The 27309-nt window shown below is 37.8% G+C and overlaps 1 protein-coding gene across 4 annotated transcripts in view; it reads right to left on the reverse strand.

Moving 5' to 3' along the window:
* Positions 1 to 26808, reverse strand: part of LOC102094670 (heparan sulfate glucosamine 3-O-sulfotransferase 1) — a 61952-nt gene extending 35144 nt beyond the window's left edge. For 2 of the 4 annotated variants that reach the window (XR_010473472.1, XM_065067268.1), the window contains exon 1: positions 25595 to 26423. The gene's annotated coding sequence lies outside the window, so the exon portion shown is untranslated. Of the gene's footprint in view, positions 1 to 24982; positions 25511 to 25594; positions 26424 to 26523 lie in introns of those variants that run through there. The other 2 variants (XR_010473474.1, XR_010473473.1) reach the window with 2 other exon arrangements.
* Between the last annotated feature and the right edge of the window lie 501 nt (positions 26809 to 27309).

The following is a 27309-nucleotide window of genomic DNA, read 5'->3' on the forward strand; positions in this document are numbered from 1 at the left end:
AAGTTTAGATCACCTAATGCCCATAAGATTCAATCTAAAAACCAATATACCAAACACTTTATTTATAAAAAGTGCCAGATGCTCAACATGGGCTAACTTGGACACTTCAAAATGGTCACTATAGGTGCTCTCAAATAGTCAGGAATTTAATATAATTAAAGGGAAAAAGCCTTTACTGGAAGTTATTATTGTTAAAATATATTGTTAAAAAAATATATACTGTTAAAAAAAAAAAAAAAACAAAAACAAAAACAACAAATTCCTCACTTTCAGTCATTCAAGGGTTGTTTTTGTATAGCACCCAGACAGTGTTATCTCTAGAGAAGCATGGGATTACAATGCCAGTCTACATCTGGGCTTGTTGAAAATTGACATAGTCTACTAGCAAGAGATACAGTATAAACCAAACAGACCACTAAACGCTCATGTAAGAGCTACAATCATGGCAACATTAGCTGATGTACATGAAGTCACCACATGTGCTTACATCAATCTGCAAAGTGCACCAGCAACAGTTTCAGTACATCCTACATTGGAGCTACTACACGTGTGTGAATTCATTAGCACACACACAGGAACTCTTCTCCTCCTTCAGTGGAGTAAACTGCATTTACATCTTTATAACCTATGTAAAAGCTTAACGACTTCTGTGGGCTATGTTCGGACATAGGGATTTACTCAATTTGACCTCAGTCCAGGATGAGATGAAGTATACCTATCCATGGATACTGTGAATATTTCCCGTTAAAACTAACACAATTGTAAATATAGCATGGAAAAGTCATCAGATGTCAAGACAATTGAGCAGACAGATAAGCTCAAGGGAAGAAGTTGTAAATTAAAGTTTGAAGTTAAGTCTGGCTCAAATATTTATTTGTATTTAAATGTGTGCAGATTCTTTCTGCAGTTTAATAATGACTTCTTTCAGAAGCACAGCTTGATCATGAAGGTTATGCCTAGTATCTGCAGTAAAAGAACATTTTAATTAAGTTTTAATATCAATTTCATTCTAGTCTTTGATGCTCTTAGAAACAATTATAAAGCAGTAAGAATTTCAAAAAACAACTGTTAGTATTATTTAATTTTAATGAGAGATCAAAGTTATAGGATGTGGTAAAAGCATGAGAAGTTTCTCAGAGCAGCTGAAACACCTTGACATATGACTAGTTAAAAGTACAGTAATCTATAATTTTAACAATGGACAACATGGATAACTCCAGTAACCATGACTGTAATATATGATCTATTCTGTGGCACATTTTCAGGGCTTCAAAATTACAAACAGGAGTTACAGGTATGTGTTAGGATGCTATTAAAAATATTTATCTATAACTGTCTTAAGAGCTCGGTTGTGCCACAGCAGTATCTGTACTGGTCACCATAGATGGGACAAAACAACAACCAACACACCCCCCCCCCAACAAACACACACACACAAAACAAACAAAAAACACAAACAAACAAAACCCAGCCAAACAACCAACAACAAAAAAGTTGAAGATTGGTATTGAACAAGGTGGAATTAAAATGTACTTGGTATCATTTTGTGTCTAAAATGTGTAATCTTCTAGCTATCCCTCCACTGAACCACTGCAAAATACCTCAGTCTGTAGTAAAAATGATATAGTCATCCAGCTTCATCAGCTATATTTTAATTTGAAAGTTGGAAAGTGAAGACGTATATATAATTAAAAATTTTTGTGGAGTATATGGAGGGTAACCTTGTTTATAGATACAATAAGCACTGTTTTTTACCATTGCCAATGCTATTAAATAACTTTTAGTAGTAAGTTTCTATTCAAAATTAGTTACTTGTCCTAAGTTATGAACTGATGCCTTTGTGTATGTGTCATGTTTCAAACCAGATCACTAAGAGAAGCAGCTCAGAATACCCTGACATGCTTGTAACACCTTTAACATAGCTTGCTTTTCTGAAGAATAGATTAAGGAAGAAACAGCAAAATTTCAAAAACAGCACATCATTTTTAATATATATTTATCAGACAAGGAGAAAGAGCCTAAGTATGTTGCATTTAGGCTATTAAAACATGCATAATAGGAAGTTTATATATTCATTTACTTGTAGAACTGGTAGGGATCCTGTCTGTCACAATTACAACCATAGCACTTCATTCCCGACTAGAGTTTGCCAGCGTATCAGTGTCTCTGTTAGCCCACAGCATGGACCCTGGGACTCATTGCTATCAAACCGATGAATCTCAATGTGCCACGTCAGTTTTAAGCACCACCAACTGCTCAAGCACATAAACACAATCAACTAGCAGGTGCTCTGTAATACTGTATGCTGTACTTCAGATCTCTGCCCTACACTGTCCTTCCTGATTTTCATTTTAAGATATGAATTTTCAGTTCATTGCTATGTTACCGATTAGAAAATGCTAAAAAGGACCTGCCTGGAGCCATATCCAGTGTGCCAAAAGGATAAATCTGAGGAAAAGAGGGGAAAACTAAAAACAAGTCAATATAAAATGTAAAAAAGATATTTTTTACAATTATTTGAGACTGAACGTGATGGAGTAAAATTTTGCACAGTGTCAATAGGAAGCAGCATTAATCTGTCATACTACTGTATATGTGTATTTTGCTTCAGTTTTCCCAAAAACAAATCCTAACATGTAAAACGGAAATTATAACACCTGGAAAGACTTTAAATGTGTTATTTTTAAAGTGACGGAGGAGAAAGAATTAAAGCATTTTTTAAAACAGAGTTTGTAAGGATTGTGAGAGACAGGAAAAATTGTAAATTGATGATTTTTAAACTCAGGATTTTTTTGTTTGTTTCTAAAAATATTTTTACCAAAAGAAATGAAAAAGTTGTGAACAGTGCTTCTATAACAACGGCTTTGGCAGCAAAGAGAGAGTTTCTTCTCTCTTTGAAGAAACAATTAGAATAATCACATTCCAAGAAACAGTTTAGAAACACGAAAGTTCAAGTTTAGGTTAAAGACATTTCTTCAATAACATTTACCTCTACATATACCTATCTCTAAACCTGAGTATATTGATCTTCATTTGCAGTTAATTTTCTGGGAAATGCAACAAAACCAAAATGCCTGAATAAAATCTCATTTAAATCTACATTTAATGCTCAGGATATCAAAGCTTTAAAACTTACTAAGTGAAATGAACAGCACGTGATGTCCTAGCAAAGCTTATCAATACAGGAAAACACCTTACCTACCACTGAGTCAATACAGATAAATAATAAGAGAGCAACAAGTGAAAATTCACTTTCATCTAAAAATATGTTGCTAAAATCCAAAGGCAATCTTCTATCTCAGATCATGATTATATCTTTCATGGCTGAAAGAGGACACTCGATAGTACCAGCAATGCTTGTGAGCCAGATTTGGTCTCATTCCAAGATTTGTTTGTTTTTTTTTGTTGTCATTTTTTGTTTGTTGGTTTGGTTTGTTTTTTAAAATGCTTTATCAAATCAGTCCACTACACATACTGCTTCTGGTGCCTTCTAACAACGAATTTCATGCCTGATATATAATCTAGGCTGTTGATACGTGTAATACTTCATTTTCAGACATTCCAGTAAAACGGAAGAGTATTATTATAGAGATAGTTTCTCTAGGCAGTTGGCTTAACTTTGTGCACAATTGCAAAAAAAGGTTTCATTTTAGAAAATGTCACTCCCATCAAGACAATGTGAAGTCCTTGGGTACTAAACATACACAAGAGTTCATCTAAAAACAAACAAATAAGAAAACAAACAAAAAAACCCCTAAAGAATACTATGGCTACTGAGAGGTTTTGAATTGATCAATATATAAAAGATTTGGCAAAACCGTTTACTCCTGTGGGAGCTGTCTAAACATCACTTCTTTGGCAGGGGAAGGATATATTAAAAGCATATAAATCCTTTGGGTTTTGTTACCCAAGGATAAAATGAAAACCAGAAAAGAGATATAATTCTTAATGGTACCAGCAGATTAACTGTCACTATCCTAGCCAAGTAATCAAGGATTAGAGGTTTAGCTTCCAAAAGGAAGTTTTTGTTTCTAGTTTTCACTGTTCCCACAAATAAAGTCCTCAAAAAACCCTGCCATCCCATCTATTGCAGACATTTTTCCTAAAGCAAAAGTAGAAGCTTGGCAATCTTTGTGTGAAAACTTACACGGCAGACATTGTATGATAGGAAAATCTCAGTATAAGATTTTCTCTCTGCTGTCTCAGCATTTATGTTGATTTGCTTAGCTTCCCTAGGACTAATTCACAGGTAGGGAAGATACCTCCAGTCCGAGAAAGTCTGGCCTCTTCCAGAGCTTTGCCTTAGGACATGTCATTACAGACATGCAACATATTTCCTGTATACATCAACTAGCCAGACAATAATATGGAACAGCTACATGTTTAAAAACAAAAAAAAAGTAGTATTCTCTCCATTTTAATCAGTAAAACATTTTAGGCTTGTTACATGATGATAGCTAAGATCACCTCTCTGGGTGGAACAGGGTTGCAAATTTTGCAATCTCATATTTCTCATACTCAAAAGTTCTGTCTACTAAGACAAGAGGCAGGGGCACTTGACTGTCTTCAACTAAGTCAGGTGGTGAAGGGGTGGTGGAAATTGCATTAAAAAAATCCCAACAAAACAAAACCAACCCAAAACCCAGAAGCACAATCTACTGAAAACTGCTTCCCTTCCCAGGTTCTGGGAGGGCAGAGAGCTCCCCTGTAAGGAGGAGGCAGGTATAGACAAGGATAGAAGGAATATTCCCTTCTCCATAGATCCATAATATAATTGAAGAGTTGTTCTTTAGGTATTTAAGTTTGCATGAAATGAGGCTCCTCTGTGCAATCAATGCAGGCAATGTTTCTGTCTTAATCAGCCTCCGAAGCGACCACTGACTTTGCAGAGCCTAGACTTCTAATTTTAGCTTTATTATGTGCCAAAGTTATAAAGCACTAAGATGAGTGTTTGTGTAACTGTGGAAACATTTACCTCTGATTTGCTTGCTTCAACATTCTGAATTCTAATGGATAAGCATTACCTAAATATGGCCTTTGGTATCACCAGCTCCAAATGATTCTAGTATGAGATACAACCCCCCAAGTTTACTTTCCGAAATAAGCTTTGAGAAATACAGAAATAACCCGTAACTAAACTGTCTTCAGTTTACATCTGAGGTACTGATTGATTTATCAGTATTATCTCTTCAAGGCAGCAAAAAGTTGATTATTTTTCTGAGTCCTATTATGGGACCAAAAATCTCTCAGCCTACTATGACTGTTGCCAAAACTTCCTATTGTTGCCTGTGTCTCATGCAACTATCAGTCTCTCTTGCAACATCACTGTGTTTCCCCCTATGAAATGCATTACTTCATTTCAGTAGGGCCTATTGCAATAGGACAAGGCATTATGGTTTTAAACTAAAAGAGGATAGATTCAGACCAGATAAAAAGAGGAAATTTTTTATTATGAGGGTGGTGAAACACTGGCACGGGTTGCCCAGAGAGGTGGTAGATGCCCCATCCCTGGAAACATTCAAGGCCAGGGTGGATGGGGCTTTGAACAGGGCGGGGGAGGGGGTGGGGTGTGTCGGGGGGGAGGGAGATGGGGTGTCAGCAGATGCCCTTTAAAGGTGTCTTCCAACCCAAACTATTCTATGATTCTATGATTTTCATCAATTACTATCTTGAGGTCTCTATCACATCTGCTGTATCACAGGAATTTTTCTTCTTAAGCTTCTTAGCAAGCTCCTTAGATTGACAAAATAATTAGAATTTGTGCCAATGGTGAATTTGAGGTCTTCTAGTAATGTCAGGATTTTGCCCAAGATCCTAGTCTCAATCTATAATCTGACCAGAGACTCCTTGCAATAGCAATCCAAGTACCAGTATAAATTGGGGAACGACCTGTTGGAGAGCAGTGGTAGGGGAAAGGGACCTGGGGGTCCTGGTGGACAGCAGGATGACCATGAGCCAGCACTGTTCCCTTGTGGCCAGAAAGGCCAATGGCATCCTGGGGTGTATTAGAAGGAGGGTGGTTAGTAGGTTGAGAGAGGTTCTCCTTCCCCTCTATTCTGCCCTGGCGAGACTGCATCTGGAATATTGTGTCCAGTTCTGGGTTCAAGAAGGACAGGGAACTGTTTGAGAGATTCCAGTGCAGAGCAACAAAGATGATTAAGGGAGTGGAGCATCTCCCTTACAAGGAAAGGCTGAGGGAGCTGGGTCTCTTTAGCTTGGAAGAAGAGGAGACTGAGGAGTGACCTCATTAATGTTTATAAATATGTAAAGGGTGAGTGTCAGGAGCATGGAGCCAGGCTCTTCTCAGTGACAACCAATGGTAAGAAAAGGGGCAATGGGTTCAAACTGCAACACAGGAGGTTCCACTTAAATATAAGAAACTTCTTCTCAGTGAGGGTGACAGATACTGGAACAGGCTGCCCAGGGAGGTTGTGGAGTCTCCTTCTCTGGAGACATTCAAAACCCACCTGGACACATTCCTGTGTAACTTGATCTAAGTGTTCCTGCTCTGGCAGGGGGAATGGACTAGATGATCTTTCAAGGTCCCTTCTAATCCCTAATATTCTGTGACTCTGTGATAGCAAAATAGGCTTTTCCAACTGACATTAGCAACAAACTTGTCTTTTTCCGTTCTGGTGAGACTGGATACAAGTAATAAAACACAAAGTGGATTCTATTTCTGTATAAGAACACAATGAATTCTGATGCTCAAAGGAACTAAGAAACAAAAACCACCAAATGCACTAGAAACAATTTTTTTGGGAAAAAAAAAAAGAAAAAAAAAGGCTAGCTTCTGTATACCTTACTCTCTGTCTGACATCTGCTTGTGTACAGAGTGAAACAGTACAAACATTTGAGTACAAACATCCTACATGTGGTCAGAAGTCTTAATTTTAACGCTTACTTTTACACTGTAATTAATTTCCTTTACATCTCATGCTTTGTGTTTTGTGTTGCATAGGAGTCTAACACAGGTGACATATTCTGTGCTTGGGTTCTGGCTGATCAAGGCTGATGGTCTATGAGCAACAATTGGCTCCAGTCAGACCATCTTCCAGATATGTTCCTTGTAGATAAATTATTGTATTAGTGCTGAATCACAGTAGTAATAGTAGCACAGAATGAGGATACTTCAGGGGCAGGTGAGTTTCTGGAGGGGACTCTTGAAAAGAAGAAGGGAATAGTCTGCTGCCATTGTGGTGGTCAGGCAAGAAGCAGTTGTTCAAGTTACGATAAAACCCTAGGGAATAGCAGGAAGATGTACCAGAGGAGATTTAGGTTGTACATTAGGAAAAGGTTCTTCACCGAGAGGGTGGTGGAGCACTGGAACAGGCTACCCAGGCCCCAAGCCTGACAGTATTCAAGAAGCAATTGGACAGTGCCCTCAGACACACAGTACAAATTTTGGGGTTGTCCTATGCAGGCACAGGAGTTGGACTTGATGATCCTTGTGGGTCCCTTCCAACTCAGAACATTCTATGATTCTATGATACCCACTTGTCTGGAAATAAAGGACTTAAGTAGCAGGTTAGAAATGTCTGACAATCCCTCAATATACACTATTTTTACAGTTTAGTAATTAATCTGTAATTCTGAATATCTTCAGTTACAAGCCATAAATCTTAAAACACTTCTAAAAAGTGAGTGCATTTTCAAATTACTTTATTCTGTGGAAAATTTTGTTCAGGTTGAAATTGAATAGCTACCTTAAACTAAGTGTGTTTTAGTTTGTACACCTAACAGAATAAACTTCTACTTGTCTTACTTGCATTATAAAATCTAAGAGACATGTAATCAAAAAACAAGAATAATTTTTTTGTTATATAATGACTCAGAATACTTTACCTTTTTTCCTATTGGAACAATAGGAACTGATTGGAGACATAACCCACGAGTTTTACTGAAATGCTTAACGTTACTGAAATGATTAGACTTAGTGCATTCACAGAAGGAAACAAAACTGTCAAGAGCTTTTATTCACATTTCAACAGATGTATACCACTGCATAAAAGGCAATTAATTAAGAACATAGTGTTAAAAAAAAATTGGTTTCTTACAACAGCATTTTAGATATTTTTCAGTTGGCTTCTATTAACTTGCATCTCATCTCTTTATCATAATGTAAAACTTACCTATTTGTATGAGCTTGTTTGAGATTATTTCCAAATAATAAAAAACTCCAAATGCAAACTCAAAAACTCCTACTCCAGACCTCCCTCACAGTAAAACACACAAAGCAACCACCAAAACCCCCAGTTTTCTTATGATCAGATGGAATTCATGTGTTTCAGTTTATGCCCATTGTCTCTTATCCTGTCACTGGACACCACTGAACACAGTTCATCTTCTTTGCACTCTCCAGTCAGATATTTATAAACACTGATATGGTCTCCCTGAGCCTTTTCTTCAGGCACCCACATCTATAAAAGAGATGATTAGACATACAGGATGAAGTGCCTCCAATACCTTTTTGGTAACAGAACCACAAAAAAGGTCTAAGCTAGCTCTACCACTATTAAACCAAGAAAATCCAACCCAAACACTCAGTATCTATGTTCTGGAAATACACACTGTATGAACACAAATAATACACTCCTGTAAAAACTGTATGGGAATAGGAAAAAGGGTCATCAAATAGACGCAAGAGAAACAGATGTTAAATGATAACTCTGTGACAAGTTTTAAGTACCCACACATACAGTAAGAGTCAAAATTATACAAGAAACAACACTTTTAGTACACACACATCATTATTTTGCACGTTACCTATGCTGTAGATTACAAACTCATATACTTTTAAGCCAGCCTAGATAAAAGACCATATTACGCACAGCTTCAAAATTATCTAAGTTGATATAATAACATAAAAACCAACATCCCATTCTGGAAGAATTAATGCCTTCCCAGTTTCAAAATGACTAAGGGGTTATTTGCAACTATAGTTCTTGTTACTGAAAAGCTGTGTAACAAGTCAGATGCAAGAAGCATATTCAGTTTTTTACTCTTCTAATCCCAGGCTGGCTTTGCTGGCATTTCAGTGGAAGCAGGTGCAAGTCTCTCAAAAGTGAGTTAGAGTGCACTGTGCAGACTGAATAACTGCTTCCCCAATAGACTAAAGTGCTCTAAAAAGTAAATGAGAAAAACTGAAGTTCTCTAGAGATCCCCTGGGACAATTACTCAGATCAGAGATGGAATGCTTCAAAGCATGATGCACTTGCTTTTTCCATTCTTATCTTGATTATTTTAGCAGGAAAAGAGTTGGTTATTGCTTAAAGGTAGGATCAGCTCGACTGCAGGTGACCTAAAAATGACACAAACTTAGTGTTCTCAAGGTTTTTTCTGATTAAGGAAAGAAACAGATGATAGAACTGAGTGTCTAATGCAATCTTGCTTATTTACAGAGAGTGTTTAAGTTCCACTTTCCTTAGAACAACAAAACACAAACAAGTTTTTGTTTTCTGTTCCTGACTACCTACCATTCCATCTAAAGAGCTTTCAGTGTCTGAATTCAAACTTCAAGTAGTCATTTACACAAGGTCATGAGCATCTGGCTCATTTTCACCTTTGTGACATTTCCTCATTTCTCCTAAGAATTATTCAGCAAACCCCCTCAGCTACACGTACTGTTATTTTATTGAGTGACATACCGTTGTTTTGGTACTTCTTAAATGAAAAGCAGTGGTTCATCAGCTTCAGTTAGCTTTGTTACAAATAGAGTTTAAATTATTCTGTCATCCTACCCAAGTGTGAAAAATAGTGATCCCATGCTTCTTCAGGGACAAATTCAAACAGTATATATCCTTAAATGCTAAAGTGCTTTTACTATTTTCCTGTGTGCCCACATACACAACTACTCTCAACTATTGCAATTGTAGCATCCAAGAATCACACTAAATGACTGTTTCAGTTTCTGCTTTTTACTCTAAAGGTTCAAGCAATGAAAAGTATGACCACTCTTCTGTGACATTTCTGTTATATGGAATTATTTCTTTGTTAGCTTTCCAAGGAGATTTTTTTTTTCTTTTAGTGGGATCCTGCTCTACTGTCAACAAATTAAAAGAAAACATACAATAAAGGAATATGAGTTCTTTCTAGAGAGACAAGAACTAGCTAATACAATCCTGTGCCATGCTATGCTAATAGTTTACTCTCACATTAATCTTCCTGACAAATAGAGGGGAAAGACAGCATATATGCTGAAATGATAAATAAAAATCTAAAAATCAAGGTTTCAATTTAAGAATTAGAATGGCAGTGTGATGTTCAGGGCATGCAGGCTCTCTTTCACAAAAACAAAACAAAACAAATCAAGATCTCACCAAAACACTATGCTTGGGAAAGAAAAAGAAAAAAGAAAAGAGAGGGATAAAAGAGAGCTGACTACTTAAAAGCCAATAGCATGAATTTCAAGCCAAACAGATGTTATTTCTTTACACTAGCCTCAGAAATGCCTTAATACAGGATTCATTTAAGATGACCGCACACAAAAAGCAGGGTAAAAGATGTGCATCTGCCACAGCCAAAACCCCCCACTTTCTAACATTAAAGAACATCCTCAAAGTAAGACAGTCAGGGTAGGCAAACAGCATATATTTAAACTAGAAGTTGGCCAAGGCTCTGGGACTAGAACTTTGGCTTAAGGCTCCTTCAACATCAACACTATAGCATTATCACATTCTTATGGCATCAATGTTTTTCTCCAGGAATTTGCTATCACTCCTAGAGACTGTTAATTTCTAACCTCAGCTACCTGTCGACACATGGCTGCAGATGGATTTCAGACACCAATTACACGGATGATAAAACACTAGCTTTCCACAACAAGGCTCTAGAGTTGAGCCCTTTCACACACAGCTGCTGGCCAGCTGTTGATTATTCACAGCAGAAAGATAATTTTTTTCACTGACAGGCAATCTGAGCCCCATCTTTTAACTCGCCAATTAAAGTCAAGACCAGGAGATGCAAAACAGACTCTCAGTACTTGTGTTTTCTGCGCCAAATACAGAATCTGATGAATGGCAAGTAATGCCATACTTAGAAATGGAGCACAATGCACAATCGCTTTTTGGTGTGTAAGAGTCAGGCAGGAAAATGGACAGCACTGTGCTCTGCAGACAAAGACAGTCTTCTTTTATACTTGTGTCATATGGATAAACTGGATTAACACATAATAACAAGTACAATGAGCACAGACTATGAGAGTATGACAGAACCTAATCTATCACTGGATTAAACTCAGACATTCCTCTTATCTAGCCTTCATTAAAACAGACATGTATCTTTCCACCCTGTTGTTGAACATGTTCCATATTAGAAGTACATCACATTTTTTTTTTATATTCTATTTACTTTCTTCTATCATCTCCAAAATAACAGCTTCACATGCAGCAGGTTAAGCCTACTACTTGGCAAGAAGATACAACAGTATTTTTAACCTGTCTGCATTTTCTCTGTGAGATAATGAGAACCTATGACTTGAGCACACAAAGTAATTATTCTCAGACAAACACATGCAGTACACCTTAATTTGCCAGATAGGATCTGAGGTTACATCAATATAAGAAAATTCAGGAATATTAAACTACATTAACCCTAAAATATATTGATCAATGTGTACACCTATTTCTTAAGAAATAAAACGGTCACTCAGTGAAATACACTCAATGGAGACAAGGAAGAAGTGTAATGTATTTATTGACTTAATACATTTTAAATAAAAATATTTATTTCAGTTTAACTTTGTTAACTCAAACTTCTATGACTTCAACTTATTTATGTATGTAACTCCCTTTTCTTTTTTCCCCAGATACAGAACAGTTGTTGTGAAACAGTGCTGTTTCACCAGGTATTCTTCAAACAGGCCCTTCCATCCCTCTCTGGTCAGCATGCTTCAAGACTTTTCCATTCAGTAGATACTCTTGCCTCAGAGTAACAGTACATATTTGCATTTAACTACATCTGACAGTTATTAGCCTGAAAACTTAACTAATCTAAGTTCTTTTGTACAAAATGTGACTATTGTTTTTTTTTTTCAATACCACAATCCAAATATCATGTAAAAGTAATCAGAAGTTTTGCCTATGCCAGCTCCTTAAAACATTCTTAATCTGCAAAAAAAAGTTTCAATATATTGCTTTTCTTACGCTGAGGTCCTTTTCAAAATTTGATATGCCATGTGCTTTAAAAAAAAAGTTTGTATTATTTAAGTAGTAACTGAATAAATTGAATATACGGAATGTGTTCCAATATTAAACAAACACCCCTCTCAAAAGTACTCAATGCAAGCTCAATTTAAGCAGTTGTAGCTTCAAACACATACACGTCTATGGATTTCAGCAGAATTAATGTTATGTTTGCAAATACTCATTTTAAAGTGTCTGTTGAAATCTGACAAAACCCACTGTGTTTCATTTACTAATGTAAAGAAAGTCTACTACCTGTCTTCAGTGAAAAACAAGAGGAAAAAGATCATCAAACAGTTTATTCTGTTTACTTTTAAGCAAGCCTATGAAAAAACATTGTCAACATATATTAAAATCCATGAATATACAGGACTAGATTCTTTAAGCATGAAGCCAGTATTTGAAAAATTGACTCCTTTAAAGTCATTCTAACTTTCAGAAATATTAAATACCAGCTCTCTGTAAATATTTTTTTAAGCATATCATTTGATAGCACAAAACTGAGAGCGTCCAAAGTCACCAGCCAGTTCTGAGACTGTGCTGGTAGCAGCACTATTGGACATTCAAATCTCTACTTCTTTACTTCACCACCCAAGTGTACTCTACAAACTAGACAGCTTTATTGACATCTAAATACTTCCCAGGTCTTTTCCCCAAATAGAACAGTACAGCAAAGGAGATAATTCCCAGCTCTCCCATTGCAAGCCCATTTGTCCAAGGAACTCACAGGAACCAAACAAGACACAGCCTTCTCTCTCAGATGCTTTTGGCACATGTTAGCACAGCTGTAATTGCTTTTGGGTAATGCCAATGTCATTATTCTTTCTCCATCTGCCAGAGGAGGCATTCAGGAGACAACAGGAAACCAAGAACAATTGTATTGCCTGGCAGAATCAGAACATAAATATTCCACCATACCTGCTCATCCATTTTCAGACGCTGGAGGAAAAACTGGAAAAAAAAGGTCCATTCCTCACTCATTTTGTGAAACTACTTCATTTTGCAGGCATTAATTAACTAACCCAAGATCAAAAGTGAAATCATCCTTGAGGCAACTGACCATAAAGACAGGAAGATGTGAGGTGCAGTTCTCTTTTTCAAGCGAAGGATATCAATCACAGAAATGAATGATAGTATACTAAAGATCCTTTAAAAAACATGAACTACAGGCACCTATATCCTTTGGCATCCAGTTACTGCCAATTTTTTTTGTTTTAAGATGTCACAAAAATGTCCAAAATCCAAAGTTCATTTACATTTACAGCTGGATAGCCAAAGATTTGTTCACCAAGAAACATGATGTTATACTCTACAGACAGTTTCTGCTGCATGATAAAAACACAAGTTCCTCAACTTTATATTTATATATGTTTACCCAGTGCAACATACAAGCAAAATGTGGCAAGCCCTGATTCTGCCCAGTTTACTGCAATCCAAATACCAGGTGAGCACTTGAACCATTGAATTATTGATTTTGTCAAAATATTGGTGAACAGTTAGCGTTTTGACAAACTGTTGTCATCTACTGTGAAACATTTCAAAAGAAAATTCCATCCCAAGCAGCACTAATCAAAACCTGCAGTTCAACAGAGTTTGAGGTTTCATTTCAGAACTCATAAAACCAGTCTGAGAGACTAGAAGATGGTGAAGAATGACAAGCAGAGAGCAAAAACAAAACTGGGAAGCAAGTGCGAGGAAAATAAAATACAAACAACAAAACAACAACAAACAAAGAAACAGACCAAAAAACCCACCAAAAAAAAAAAAAGCCAACCAAAAAACACTAGAGAGGCCAGAAAATAAAGCATAAATATGTGTCAAAGGAACCACAAAGTTAAAGGAAAAAAATGGGAAAAAAGCTGCATAAAAAGGAATCTGCACTAGATATTGATTACACTTGATGAGAAACAACAGAAAACAGACAAATTAATAAGAAATCAGCACTAATAAGAAATGTAAAAACTGTAACTGTAAAGAAAATGTGACTAAATTATGCTGAATGACACAGAATAAAGCATTCTCTAAAAAAATAGCTGCATTGTATATCAAATTGAGGAAGAAAAACCTTATCATCAGCAAAGAGGTGGGTGGGACCTTCTTCTGCCATACCTGTCAGAATCATGCTGAGTGGGCCTTAGAAAGCATCGTCCAGTTATTTGGGGGGAAAAACCACTTATCGCCCTTCCATTGCACTCAGCCGTCCTAAACTCATTTGCTTGACATTAAATAAAAAGGGACCAATTTGTAAAACTTCAAATAGGCAAAATGTGTTCCTTATTACCTTACAAATTAGATTGCAATATTCAATATTCACTTTTCAGAGCCATCCCACATTAAACAGGAATGTAATAAAACTAAGTATGTATTTACTCAGCATTAAAATTAGAATAAGTTAGACATTAAGAGGCCAAGATGAAGGAATTTTATACTTGGATATTTAGACAACTGAAAGATAGAATTTGTGTTCTGAGGAATTCTGAAGTTGCAGTAGTACAAGAAATAATTCCACTTAAGAGGCAAAAGTTCTTAGATAATTTGGAGAAGGGAAAAGAAGTTTCCTCAAGCTCTTTCTTAAAAGAAATTTTTCATCAAGTTAGGTGAAACAAACTCCCCTAGCTATACAGATTTGCTGCTGCCAGCATGGTAAGCTCTGCCTTACAACTGGGATTCTTGAGACCTGTAGTTCCCTTAAAGTCAGTTACAAGTAAGAAATTATTCCATTAGACAGAATTAATATTTTCTCATGAAATAATAAGCTGAAGTAGTATGTCAACAGATAGCTTCCTCCCGAAAGTTTCTGATGAGTGCTACACTGATACCTAAAATTCCTTCATGCCTTATGTAAGTATACTTCTAAGTGGTAAAAGCCACTTCTAAATGGTAAGATCACCTCAACTACAGACTACAGTAGATTTAAACCACTGTACATGAGGCATGCTGTTCAGTGAAGACCCATACTGAACATCTCTCATTCAATAGCTACAAACCCAAAACTTAATGCTGAGTCTTACCCAAAGCTTCCTATATAACAACTCACTGTGTATGCTTTGGTTGCTGCATCTGTTTAAAAAAATAACATTACAATAAGATTGTAAAAATAAATATTGTTATTATTTTATCATTCCCATCGAAAACTTAAAAACTATCTGCTGCTATTATTAACTGTGCACAATGAATACATTTCATGGGACCAGGATCAACAGCATGTGACTGCACAGGCAGAGACTGTGTCAAAATACTAACGCACAGGTAATTAGCTATATGCAGAGACAATTGGCATTTTTAGATTCATAATTTTAAAAAGTTATTCTACAATCCTAACATTCTTCTTTTGCCAAACCTTTTCAGCAAGGAATCTTTTATAGACAGATGCAAAATATTCTCCATCAAAACAAATCCTTGTAATTAAAGACCTAGACAATTATTTCCTTCCTCACACATACATATAATCAATTTCTTTCCATTTAATAAACAAAAATATCCTAGGACCACTAAAAGTAAATTTGAAACAGTAGAGCAGCCCATATTTCTTTCTTTACAGTGTAAAGTATTATGATCAACTTGTACAGGAATAACATGTTCAAACATGCATGGTATTATTCTACATCACGTCAAACAGTTAATTGCCTTCATCAGTATAGATGATATTACCAGATTGTTTTTTTAAATGGAAATTTTACACACAGAATATTAGAGTTTTTACAGACACAAAGCAAACCAAAATGCTCTAACAGCATTTCCTGCTAGTGCAAGCTAGCACAAATCTAAATATCTCCCAGCGGGCAATACAGAGCTATGTTTAATGCTTGTGTATTTCTATTGGTTTTCATTTGATTAAAGGAAACTGCTTCATTATTGAAGCAAAGTAGAACAATTCCTTTGAGCATTAAAGCACAACATTCTGTGCATATGACCACATGGGGATTCAAAAGGAAAGAGATACAATGCTCTTTTCTGAATATCTGTTTACCTGACTTTGAGGAATTACTCTTCAGTGAAGATTTATTTCAATTTTCCAAAACTCCATATGTAATTATCATAACAGTCCTCTTTTCAAGGTAAATTTAGTTTTGAAATTTTTGTTTTCTATCGCTGGCACTATTTATGCTATCAGGAGACAGAAGATGAACTACAGGCATAAAAATCCAGCCATCAAACATTTAAATAAATGTCTTAAACGTCCTTAATTTTGTTAAGGGGAGATTATTAAAAAGGTGAAAACAACAAAAAAAATTTAGCCTTAACCTGCTAAAGAGGCCTTATGTCTCAGGATTTTTTGCAGTGTACAGGCATGGAACATCCTTTAGGATCCAGAAACTTAGAGCTAACATAAGAATGCAGTAGAGTATGAAAATAACAAGCCTTTTCTTTTTCTTCATTCTCCAGTGCACATGTCAGATTTTGAATTTAGAAAACCTTAGAAGCACAAAAAAGTCTACGGATTGTAGGGATATTTCATTGATCTACTATAGGAGGGGAGGAAAAAATGTAACAGCCAGAATATCAGTTATGCACAGGTTACCAAAACTACTGGAAGACTCAACATTTAATAGTGCAGACCAAAATCAAAGCTGTAAAATGAAATTCTGTAAATTAAGTAAACAGATTAAAACCCCCCAAAAAACAGAATCTAACTCAACTGAGCTATCTTTTTTACAGAATAAACTAAAGGTAGCACGTGGTGCAAAGGAAGCAGAATCAGATCCTTCTGAGACTGACAGAACCTAACATTTGAGGCTTAGGTCTAAAAGATATCCAACTGTTGTGACCTAGAAGAAAAAAAATCTTAAATGCTTATTTTCATACTGCATCTTAGGAATCTATCACTAGAAAGTGTCAAAGTTGACAATTGCAAATGATTTTCTATCTTAAACTTGGCAGTACTTTCCTTTATAAATCGTACAATGGGAAACATGGCAATGTTGGAATTAATGTGAGGCAAATCTGGAAGATGCTCGAGAATCTGTCTGTTAAAAGACTTGAACTTGTTTATCCTATGAATGATCTACATTTCCTTTGTATATGACAAAGTCACAAGATAAAATTCATTACAATATCTGTGTAAATCTTATTTGGAAGAATTAGTTTGCCTAGAAGCAATAAATAAAAATTCTAAAGTTCTGGTCAAAATTTAATTTTTTATATTGTGTTACAAACTATTGTTTGCAAGGCTTGACCACCTTTTATTTAATAAGATCTGCTTACTGTATAAAATGCACAGAACAGCTTAGCTGAGTAGTATAGCATTTTTATGGCTATGATTTAACTAGTTAAGCCAAGGAAATAGATGACAGCTACTTTTAATCTTACTGTTGAAGTAAAGCTGTAAACCTTTTCCTTCCAGAAATAATCCTGAAACTGATTGCTGTCAACTGATTGCTGGAGGGAAAGTCTGTCAATCAAGGAGGGTGGAGACCGTGAAGACAAGCTCCTCTTCACATACGTAACCACATTTCCAAAAAATTGGAAGCTAAATCTGACATAATCTTTGTAAATTAAAGATCTATTCTGTATGAATCTTCAATAAACTATTCTGTATAGTAGCCAACACATTAATTCAGGAAAAACTACATCTGACTAGACTCCATTATCAAAGAGACATGATGTTATTCAAGAGTTCAGAATGAAACCCTGTATCTTTGTTTCTTAAAAATGAAAGCATACTTTGTAAGAACTGACTTTGGATACTAAGGGATATAGTCCGCCTTTTTTTACACTTCAAACAAATTTATATCAAAATTCAAACTCCTATATTTGCCCTGTATAGTTCAGTTGTAGAAGATCACCATCACCTACATCCTTCAGAGGGTGTAATGAAGATCATTAGTATCTATAAAGAGTTTGTACCTTGTAAGTACTATATAAATACTAAACTATGGCAAGTACTGAAGTGGTCCAGTTTCTCTCCATTCAGAAACGAAAAAGTTACACTCAATATTTGGATTACTTTATTCATTCATGTCTAAAAACCAGTATCTCCACTAACTGATATCTTCCCGTTTATCAACACTATCTATCTCCATATTATCATGCTTTTGGACTTTCACATTTTTTCAGGTATACACTAAGATCCCCTTGTAAATAAATACAAACGTAGAACACGGTTTCTATGGTTGATGCCTGCAGAAAAAGGAAAGCCTTCTGTTTGCAGTTTATACTTTTTTTCCCTTTAAACACTTTTGAAGATGACAAAAAGGTACGACTTTACTTGCAGAGACTTCAGTGTATACAAAAATGGTTGGTTAGCACTCTGGAGAGTCATAGTAGGGGGAAAAAAAATAAAAAATAAATAAATAAAAAAAATAAATCATTTTCTCCAGTGTTCTGCAGGTAATATGTGACCTAATAATTAAATCTGTGCCTTTTTTTAGCACCAGTTGAAAAGTATTCGCTCTGCCTTTCCAAGTTAAACAGATGTACAGCATTAACAGGAAATTTTACACAACAGCAGAAAGAAGAAAAAACAAAAACAATTATTCTTCTGAAATTCAGATGACAAACATATGAATTTATATTGATTTTGGTAAAGCTAGAGCTGTGAACTTGCACAGGTGCCCATTACCACTTTTTTGATTCCCACCTGTTCACTGCAGCTTAGATGCCAAGAGTCTTTTTCTCTCCAAATTCTGGAGGCATCCTGAGATGCTTCAGCATCACACAGAGAAGTAAAATTCTTCCATTTTTCTAATGGAGTTCCTGCAGGATGTGAATTCGGAATCAAATTGCAAAGACTAGATTGCTTCTCAAAATCAATGTCAGTGTATTAAGTCGAAAGTATAGTTAGCTCATCACTGTGTCCCTAGGACACCGTATCTTCATTTCAAGGAGGCAAAAAAAGAGAATCAGCAGTTTTAGTATTTTAAGTACTACCTTTTGAAGTATTCTGTAAATTGAAGGCCTTCATTTGATGAAAAAGTTTCTCTTCCTCACTCTTCTACACACACACACACAAAGAAAATGCAGCTTTTTAGCTAAAAGCAAATGTACCAGTGACTCGATAAGCCAACAGGAAACTCATTCTGTTCAAGCAATATTAAACAAATTTTCCTGAGATAAACAGCTTGATCCTAGACCAAACTAGTCCAGTGTCTCTTCTGCTCACTGCTGCTGGCAAAGCAGGTGAGTGTGACATAACAAGAGGAAATGCAGAATACAGATGCACTTTTCCTCAAGTTTTTTAGTCACGTGAAGCAAGCATATATTTAAAAGAGCTTGCATTTTTCTAAGGTAAGATACACAACTGCTTTAGCTGAATGAAAGGCCATTCAGGCTTCATGACCTTCAGCCATAGCCTGATTAATTCACCCTTATTTCACAATCAGTTTCAAGTCTACACATTTCAAAATCTCTGTAACTATATCAAGCCAAGAGGTTCCTTCTCCCTTAAAAAAAGAGGAAGGGAAATAGATTCAATGAAAAAAATGCAGTGTCTGTGTGACATATAAAATAACACTATCTTCCCTGTGTCAAACACATGGTATGGGCAATTCACACTCATACGCTAAAACAAACACAAAAGGACAACTGCCAGTTACTGTGTGTACATACATGTGCCAGTGCTATTAAATCAAAACAAGGGAAGATGATGAAAAGACATTTTTTTCTGTTACACAGCAGTAGTAATCTACATATTACTGATTAAGTAAGAAAGTCAGGTGAAATGAAAACTGGTGGAAGTGCCGGGCTCAGAGGATTGTGATCAGTGGCACAAAATTCAGGTGGAGGCCAGTTGCTAATAGTGCATCCCAAAGGCTTGATATCGGGGCCAACATTTTCATTAATGACCTGAAAAACGGATCTAAGTGCACGCTCAGCAAGTTGGCAGACCATACAAAATTGGGAGTAGTTGTGCTGCCATTCAGAGGGACCTCAACAGGCTGGAGAACTGAAGTTCATTTCTCACCCCATGCACGAGTAAAAGGTTAGGGACCAACCAGATGGAAAGCAGCTGGGCAGGAAAGGATGAGGGGGTCCTGGTGGACAAGAAGTTGAACACGAGCCAGAAAAATGGTCTTGCAGCGATGAAGGTCAACATCCTCCTGAGCTGCATTAGGAAAAGCACTGCCAGCAGGCACAGAGAAGTGATCCTTCCCCTCGGCACCACTGAGGTCACATCTGGAGTACTGTGCCCATTTCTGGGTGCCCCAGTACAAGAAGGACATGGACATAATAGTGTGCAGCCATTAAAGGGCCATAGAGATGACACGGGGATTGAAGTATCTGTCATATGAAGAGAGGCTGAAAGAGCTAGGATTGTTTAGCCTGGAGAAGACTCAGGAGGGATCTTACCAGTATGTACAAATACCTGATGGGAGGGAGATGAGAAGACACAAACAGACTCTCCTTAGTCACGTCCAGTACTACTACTTTCCAATTCTATAGTATATTTTCAGTAGTAATTCAATGACTCAGTTTTCAAGCGTTGCTCATGTTGTCATGTAAATCCCACTATATTCCACCGCTATCTCATTTTTTGTTAAGTCTCAAGAGAACACCATCTGAGCAGCTGAACAGCATGGACAGTAACTGTAAGGAGGGAATGGGGAAAGAAAGTTCCAGTAGGGACACAAAGCTGATGTATGAAATTTAACCAAGTATTCAAAAAAAAGTGGTTGAATCAGTCCCCTGTTCTCAAAGACTAAGGTGCAATGGCTTTTGAGCTATTAGGTTATGCTTCTTCCCTGGGTTATTAATGGATTTGCCACAGGGTAGGGAATTTACAAAGGACCTAGTATCATCAGCAGAAATGTGTAAGGTACTACTCCTTTTAAACACTGAGTAGCAAAAAAAAAAAAAAAGAGGCTAGATGAAACTGAAGAGTATATTGGAGAGTAGAAAACTTGGTGCTTAGGAGTAAGAAGAGAGAAACAAGTGACCTAGGCAATTGTTATCCTGACTTCAATGTATGAAAAGTTGGGGGTTTGTTTTTTTCTTTTTAATTAAAGGGTTATTAACAGTAAGTAGGACATTTACAAAAAAATCAGGATAATTTAAACATAATTTAAAAAACACATATTAGTATGGAACAAATAAATTAACTTTTAAAAACAAATATTAAAACAAAAGAAATCTAGAGTCTAATCTCTCTAGATTTCAGTAAAGAATTTGATATGGTATCATTAGGAATTATTTACTGAGATGAAAAAGATGGGGTGTAACATAAGATGGATATAAAACTGCTGAATGGCGACATATCAAATGGACCTATGTAAAATCCTACTTCAGACTCATCTTATTTTGTCTGTGAACTTGGCCAAAAGTGAGATGTTTTGATAAAAAGTGGTTACAGGAAGCACTCTTGACACAGGGGAAGCTCTCGCTAACTTACAGAAGAAATTGGAGGACCACGGGGATAGGTATATTAAAAACAGGAAAACATTTAGTGACTCTTCAACACCACATGATTACAAATAGCAGAATTTATGTGATTACATGGTGTCTTATCATTTGAGAACAACAGGAAAAGAGAAATCACATCCCCATGTTTAGTTTACTGCAAGAACACTAAGCCAGTCTGGTCTACCTGTAAAACAAACTTGATCTTCATTAATATCTGATAAAGTATTTTCAGCAGACCAAGTGGAACATTAGCACTATGATTCAAGACTTTGAGGAAACACTTCAAGTACAAGGTATTTGATGCAGGTGAGGCAAGAAGTTCAGAATCCAGGAGAATCAAGTTACTAGGCCTTGTATCTTCCTATTTATTCTGTTTACTAGACAGACTAGAAAACTGCTTGTTTGATCCTAGTACATAAAAAGCTGAGAAAGGCACATGATCAATGTTTATAATGTATCGAGGGCTACACACCAAAACAGGCATTGTCTTTAAATAACAATATTGAGATATTAATAATCAGGAATTAAAGAATATTTTTAGGTTGGACGATCAAAGAATGTTCTAAGCATTAGGAGAGAGGTTTTGAAACATCTTTCCAGAAAGAGCAAAAGTGCAAAGTACTTAACTGTCTTTAAGGTAGACTGTGGTCACTTTATGACTAGGATTAGGTAAGATTGTTGCCTAACCCAAAAGGGCTTTTTCTTCAGCATCGAATTACTACAGTGAAGAACTGCTCCCTATTCTGCTTCCCCACTTCCCAGTCTTTTTGTTCCCACTGTTCCCACTAAAGTTCAACTGGGGTTGAGAGGACTATATGTAATTTTTAATCTTTAAGATAAAATAGTCTTAAGACTTAAACACCTACCCTTCTGGACTACATGTTTTTATAGAACACTCCACGTAAGCATATGACTAGAAGCTTTCCTTGAGATCAGAAGATTTAATCAGCAACTAAACAGAGCAGTGCATTGCAAACATACTGAAATGATATTTCTCTCTTTAGGTCTTCATTAAATATTTGTCCTCCTTGCCTGTTTAATGGATTTCTGCTTTCTACATTAACAGCCAAAAAAAAGGAATTTGATTGCACTCTGTGCATATACAACTCAAAAGCTGGCACTATCCTTTCTATATTCATGTTGCTATCTGAAAACTTCACATAATCTTCTGTTGGGACATACAGCTACCCACACCCCTCATAACACACTACTTTTATATGAATAATAGAACAACCCATTCAAAAGTTTTCCTAAGGCAGCGTGTAATTCAAAAACAACTACAGAAAATAGACACAGAATATTCACATGCCTACAGATACAAACTAGTTGCCACATAGTTATTTGTATAGCATTATGAGAACATTAAGCAATGTTGCAGACAGCTAGCTCTCCATTCAGCTCCTTTCAAAGCTATGCCCATCAAGAAGCATGCAGTGCTGTGGTTTCATAGTAGAAAAAGCATGCTCAACCTGTTGCAAATGTTGAAAATGTAGGCAGGTCTGTCATCCGCTGAAGTCACCAAGCCCACAATCCACTGTATTGAACACAATCAAGTCATTATTGTACACTCAGTAAAGTCTGGTGACTGTAAACATATTTCCCTGAATCCTTCTGGCTGACAAATGATTTTTTTTCATTTTAGATTAGAAAAGAAGAAAATGCTTTTCCAATGTAACTTGATCCAATGTAAACTTGAAATTTATTTCACTTAAAAATGTACACAGGACTGAAACTTAGGCAATGCCAGAAGCTGTTCAAACCCCTAATTTTTCAGAACTTCCATGTTATCCATATATGACCTAGATAGCCAAAGCATTGACCAGAACAATGTCAGTTACATAGAAAAAGTATTCCTATTTGAGTGCTATCTCAGACCAATAAATGTCCACCATTTAGTGTAAGTTGGCCACTCTGGGGACTCTTGTTCATGATAGCCATTTCCAGTTAAGAGACAGATGAATTAGAAAATAAAACAAATTGCTCTCCTTTCCCAAGTTCAAAGATAAAACCAACAAAGTCCACCTTTATTGACCATCATTTGACCTCTACCATCTCTTTTTCCATGATAAACCAAATCCTCAACAACAGAAATCTCTTTTATTTGGTTTGTTATAGACTAGACTGAGATTTTTTACCTTAAATGTCACAAACTGCTGTATATGTGAGCATAATTTAGTTCAACAATGACATGTAGTCTTGGATTTGACAGAAAGACTCCATTTCAAAATGTTCCATCCCCGCTGACTAGTCTCCTTTTAATTTTTTGACTTTTAATTTTTGGATTGTGCTTATTTTTGGCTCCCTTATTTTGTTGCTGTAGAGCAGTGATATGAAAACCACTGCATACACGCTTGCAAAGTAAGCATACAGAGTGATTAGCCTAACTCATATGTTCTTGCTTATCTTATAGATTTCTGGGTTGTTATTAGTTTATTTTACTAGTATAGCCCTCTTTTACTACACACATGCACACACTTTTGCAATAAGTTCACAACTTAGGAAACTTGCAAATCACATGCTCTGTTGAAGAACACAAGCTCCTTCATTCCCTCATTCTGATGCCATGACCTAATGCAATATACAGTGTCTATAACGTGACATCTTTTTAATCAGAAAGCAATATTTTTACATAATTGGAACAAAAGAATTTAATAATATTTGCCACTTCCAGTATTATCAAAATTATGTTAGGCTACTAAAGCAATTAACCCCAGTCTAAGTTAGTTCAATCTAAAATGACAAAACCTCAGTCTAGTTTTTGCCAGCAACAAAACTAGTCAAATATAGGAAAGTTTACTTATGTCATAAACCAAAAGTATTAATGATTTCTGCAAGATGAAAACATGATCTTATCAGCATAAAAACCCCAGTTCCTAATTTATGAAGAAACACCTGCCACAGGCATAAATATTCCTAAACACAAATATCTTACAGAACAGTAGTTCTCCCCAGTTCAGCTTATTTAACAGGCAAGCGTCAAGAACAGTATTGCCTTACAGGTAGTAACCAAAATTCCTGGAAGTAGCTTATCACATTTCTGAAGTTTCTTCAAAGGACAGAAATAATCAAAGCAGACATTACACAAATGCTAATCGTAGTTGAGAAAGTCAACTGTTTCAATGAAAGCTGTAGTCTCCCTAGTCCAAGTTTGCTTCATTATGTATATTGGAAAATATGGTTTTGCACAGACTAAAACCTGAAAGTCAAATTTAACAGGCTGGTTATTCTCAGACTTTCCATGTGTAGCAAAAATAAGAGTACATATATGATTCTAAAGCATCATCCTTATACTGTCAACCACTTCCAACTTTGCAAGAGATTTCAGGCTACAATGTGTAAATCATTGGTACATGCTCTAATAGTACTTTCTATTTAATTAGGACAGAAGAAAAATCCCCTCTAGAATTACAATAAATAACTGCAGTTTAGTGTTAAATGAAATGATGTAGTTTATATCTGACCTGAGTTTCAGCCTTTTCCTAGTGGGAAATATAAATTCAGCATTTGGATACATAATCCTACAGCTCTCAGAAGCCGACTCCACCGCCAACACTTTACATGATTTATAGCTCTCCTCCAGATTCAGAAGACAAGTCTCGGCGGAGCAGGTGCAACGGGGTATTTTTTCCTTGCTTCAGAGATCATTCCCTCGCATGTAAATTAATTAGTAAGTCCTCATGACTCTCGCGTAAGCGGGCAAGATGAAGCTAATGGCTTATCAACGTTTAATTTCTCGCACGGAGCGGCTGACCCGGCGGAGGGAGGGGGCTCGCTGTTGTTACTGCTGAAGCCACAACGTTTTTGACAGCGTCAGCGGCGATAAAAGTGAACCTGGCTCCCACTCAGTTATGCCAGGAGAGCAGTTTTTAAACCACGGGCAGGATTTGGAGGAAACCTTGAGGACGCGAGGCAAAGCCTCCCCCACGCCAGCATACGCATTTCTCCCCCCCATCCCGGCAAGTTAAAGCTGCCCTGCCAGCGCCGCTGTGCCCCCTCCATACCCCCGCACCCGCCAGCCCTACCCCCTTCCCGGACTGCCGAGGGAAGGGGGAGCGAGTCCCCATGCCCATTACCTCCTCCGGAGCCATGGAGAGCGGTGCGGCCGCAGCCTCGGCTCCGCGCGGCTGGCGGCGGCTCCGCGCCGGAGAGGAGCGGAGGGGCCGGCGCTCTCCTCGCTCCCTCACCCCGCTGCGCTTCGCCTCGAGCCGCTGGCACAGCCCGCTCCACAGAAATGCATTAACAGCAACCACATCATGATTAATTCATCAGTCCCGGTGACCAGAGGAGGAGGCACGCGGAGGGGAGCGGGGGCTGGGGAGAGGCAGGGCGCACGGGAGCGCCCCTTCCACCGGAGTTCAGCCCCCGGCGCGGGGCTCCGGCAGCGCGGAGGCTGCACCGAGCTACCCGTGCCCTGCCAGGTCTGCGGAGGGGCAGTCCTCCGGGCAGGTGACCGAGCGATCTCCCCTCCACCTCGCCAGCACCCTGGGCTCCCCGGCCGGCGCGAGCCGACCCACGCGCCTCCCGCGCCGGGAAGCTGTTAGGGCTCAACGGGCGCGGCACGCGCGCCCTCAGCCCGCGGGCAGCGGAACCTCGCCCGAGAGCCGGGCGGGCAGCGGTCGGCAGGGCAGAAGTAGCCGTGGGAAGTTGCAAAGGCTCCAACGCCACGAAGCGGATTTCAGTCTCCGCTCAGCTGAACGCCCGGGCATTCCCCAGTTCAGGGGGAAACAGGCCACCGTCGGCAGGCGCACCACTCGCCTCCCCGCCAGGTGCCTTGGCCCGTGTAGAGGGGCCCGAGCTGCCTGCTGCCAAGCACGGAGGGGATGAGGCAGGCAGTGCAACAACCCCTGCTGGCAGAAAGGCCACTGAGCATCCCTATGGCGGTGACCACATTAGCAGGACAGAACTCATTTGCACAAAAGTATCCAACCCCCTACCTCCCCCAGCCTTGATAAAAACTAGTGTTCGGCCACTTGCTAAAGCCGGGTTTCCCCATACAGCGCACCGTTGTTGTGCTCGGGAGCTTGCTTCGGTCTGCTGAGGCGGCAACACCGGCTCCTTCCGCGGTGCTGCGGCGCCGATCTTGGCACGGGGCGTTTAGTGCCCTCTCTGCTGAGGGGCAGCGCTGATTTCTTCCAGTACCATTTGTTTAAGCTCGCGGTATGCTAGATTTTCAGTTTCTTCACAGCAGGGGTAAGCAGCCACTCAGATTTTAAGGTCTTCAGAACTGCTGTTAAAGGCAGAAGCCCCTTTGCATTTCTCTGCCGTTATTTTCCGCTCCAAACACAGGTAGAAGTCCTACAAGTCCACCATCCCCCTCCAATACATACTAGCAGATGTACTCAGTCTACACCAATCAAGAGTCACTTGCTCTTAGAGCCACCTTATCTTCTTATTCAGGTAGTTCCCTTATCAGGTGATGAAATTCGTGTAGAACAGATGATTTGTCACCTGTTTATTACCTCCTCACCTCATCTATAAGAACACCTACCTGGTAGTACCATCATGTTTCAAGGGACTGTCTTTGAATAGGATGTTATCAAAGTTTAACAATTCTTTATTGATCACGTGCCAGGAGCAAAAATTTCTCCTGTCACCTCTTGTGGATTTTAGATTAGCAAAGAATTTTCAACCCGACACAGCTATATATAGAGATTCCCTAGTATCAAACAGAATTCGTAAGCTTTACATAGAGAGATCCCCCAAATTGTCACAAGCCTTTAGTTAGATAATCATAGACAATCAGGATTAAAGCTGTGCAAGGAGGAAGAAGAAAATAAAAAGCAGAGTG

This window comes from Columba livia, chromosome 6 (assembly GCF_036013475.1).
Source record: "Columba livia isolate bColLiv1 breed racing homer chromosome 6, bColLiv1.pat.W.v2, whole genome shotgun sequence".
NCBI classification, from domain to species: Eukaryota; Metazoa; Chordata; class Aves; order Columbiformes; family Columbidae; genus Columba; species Columba livia.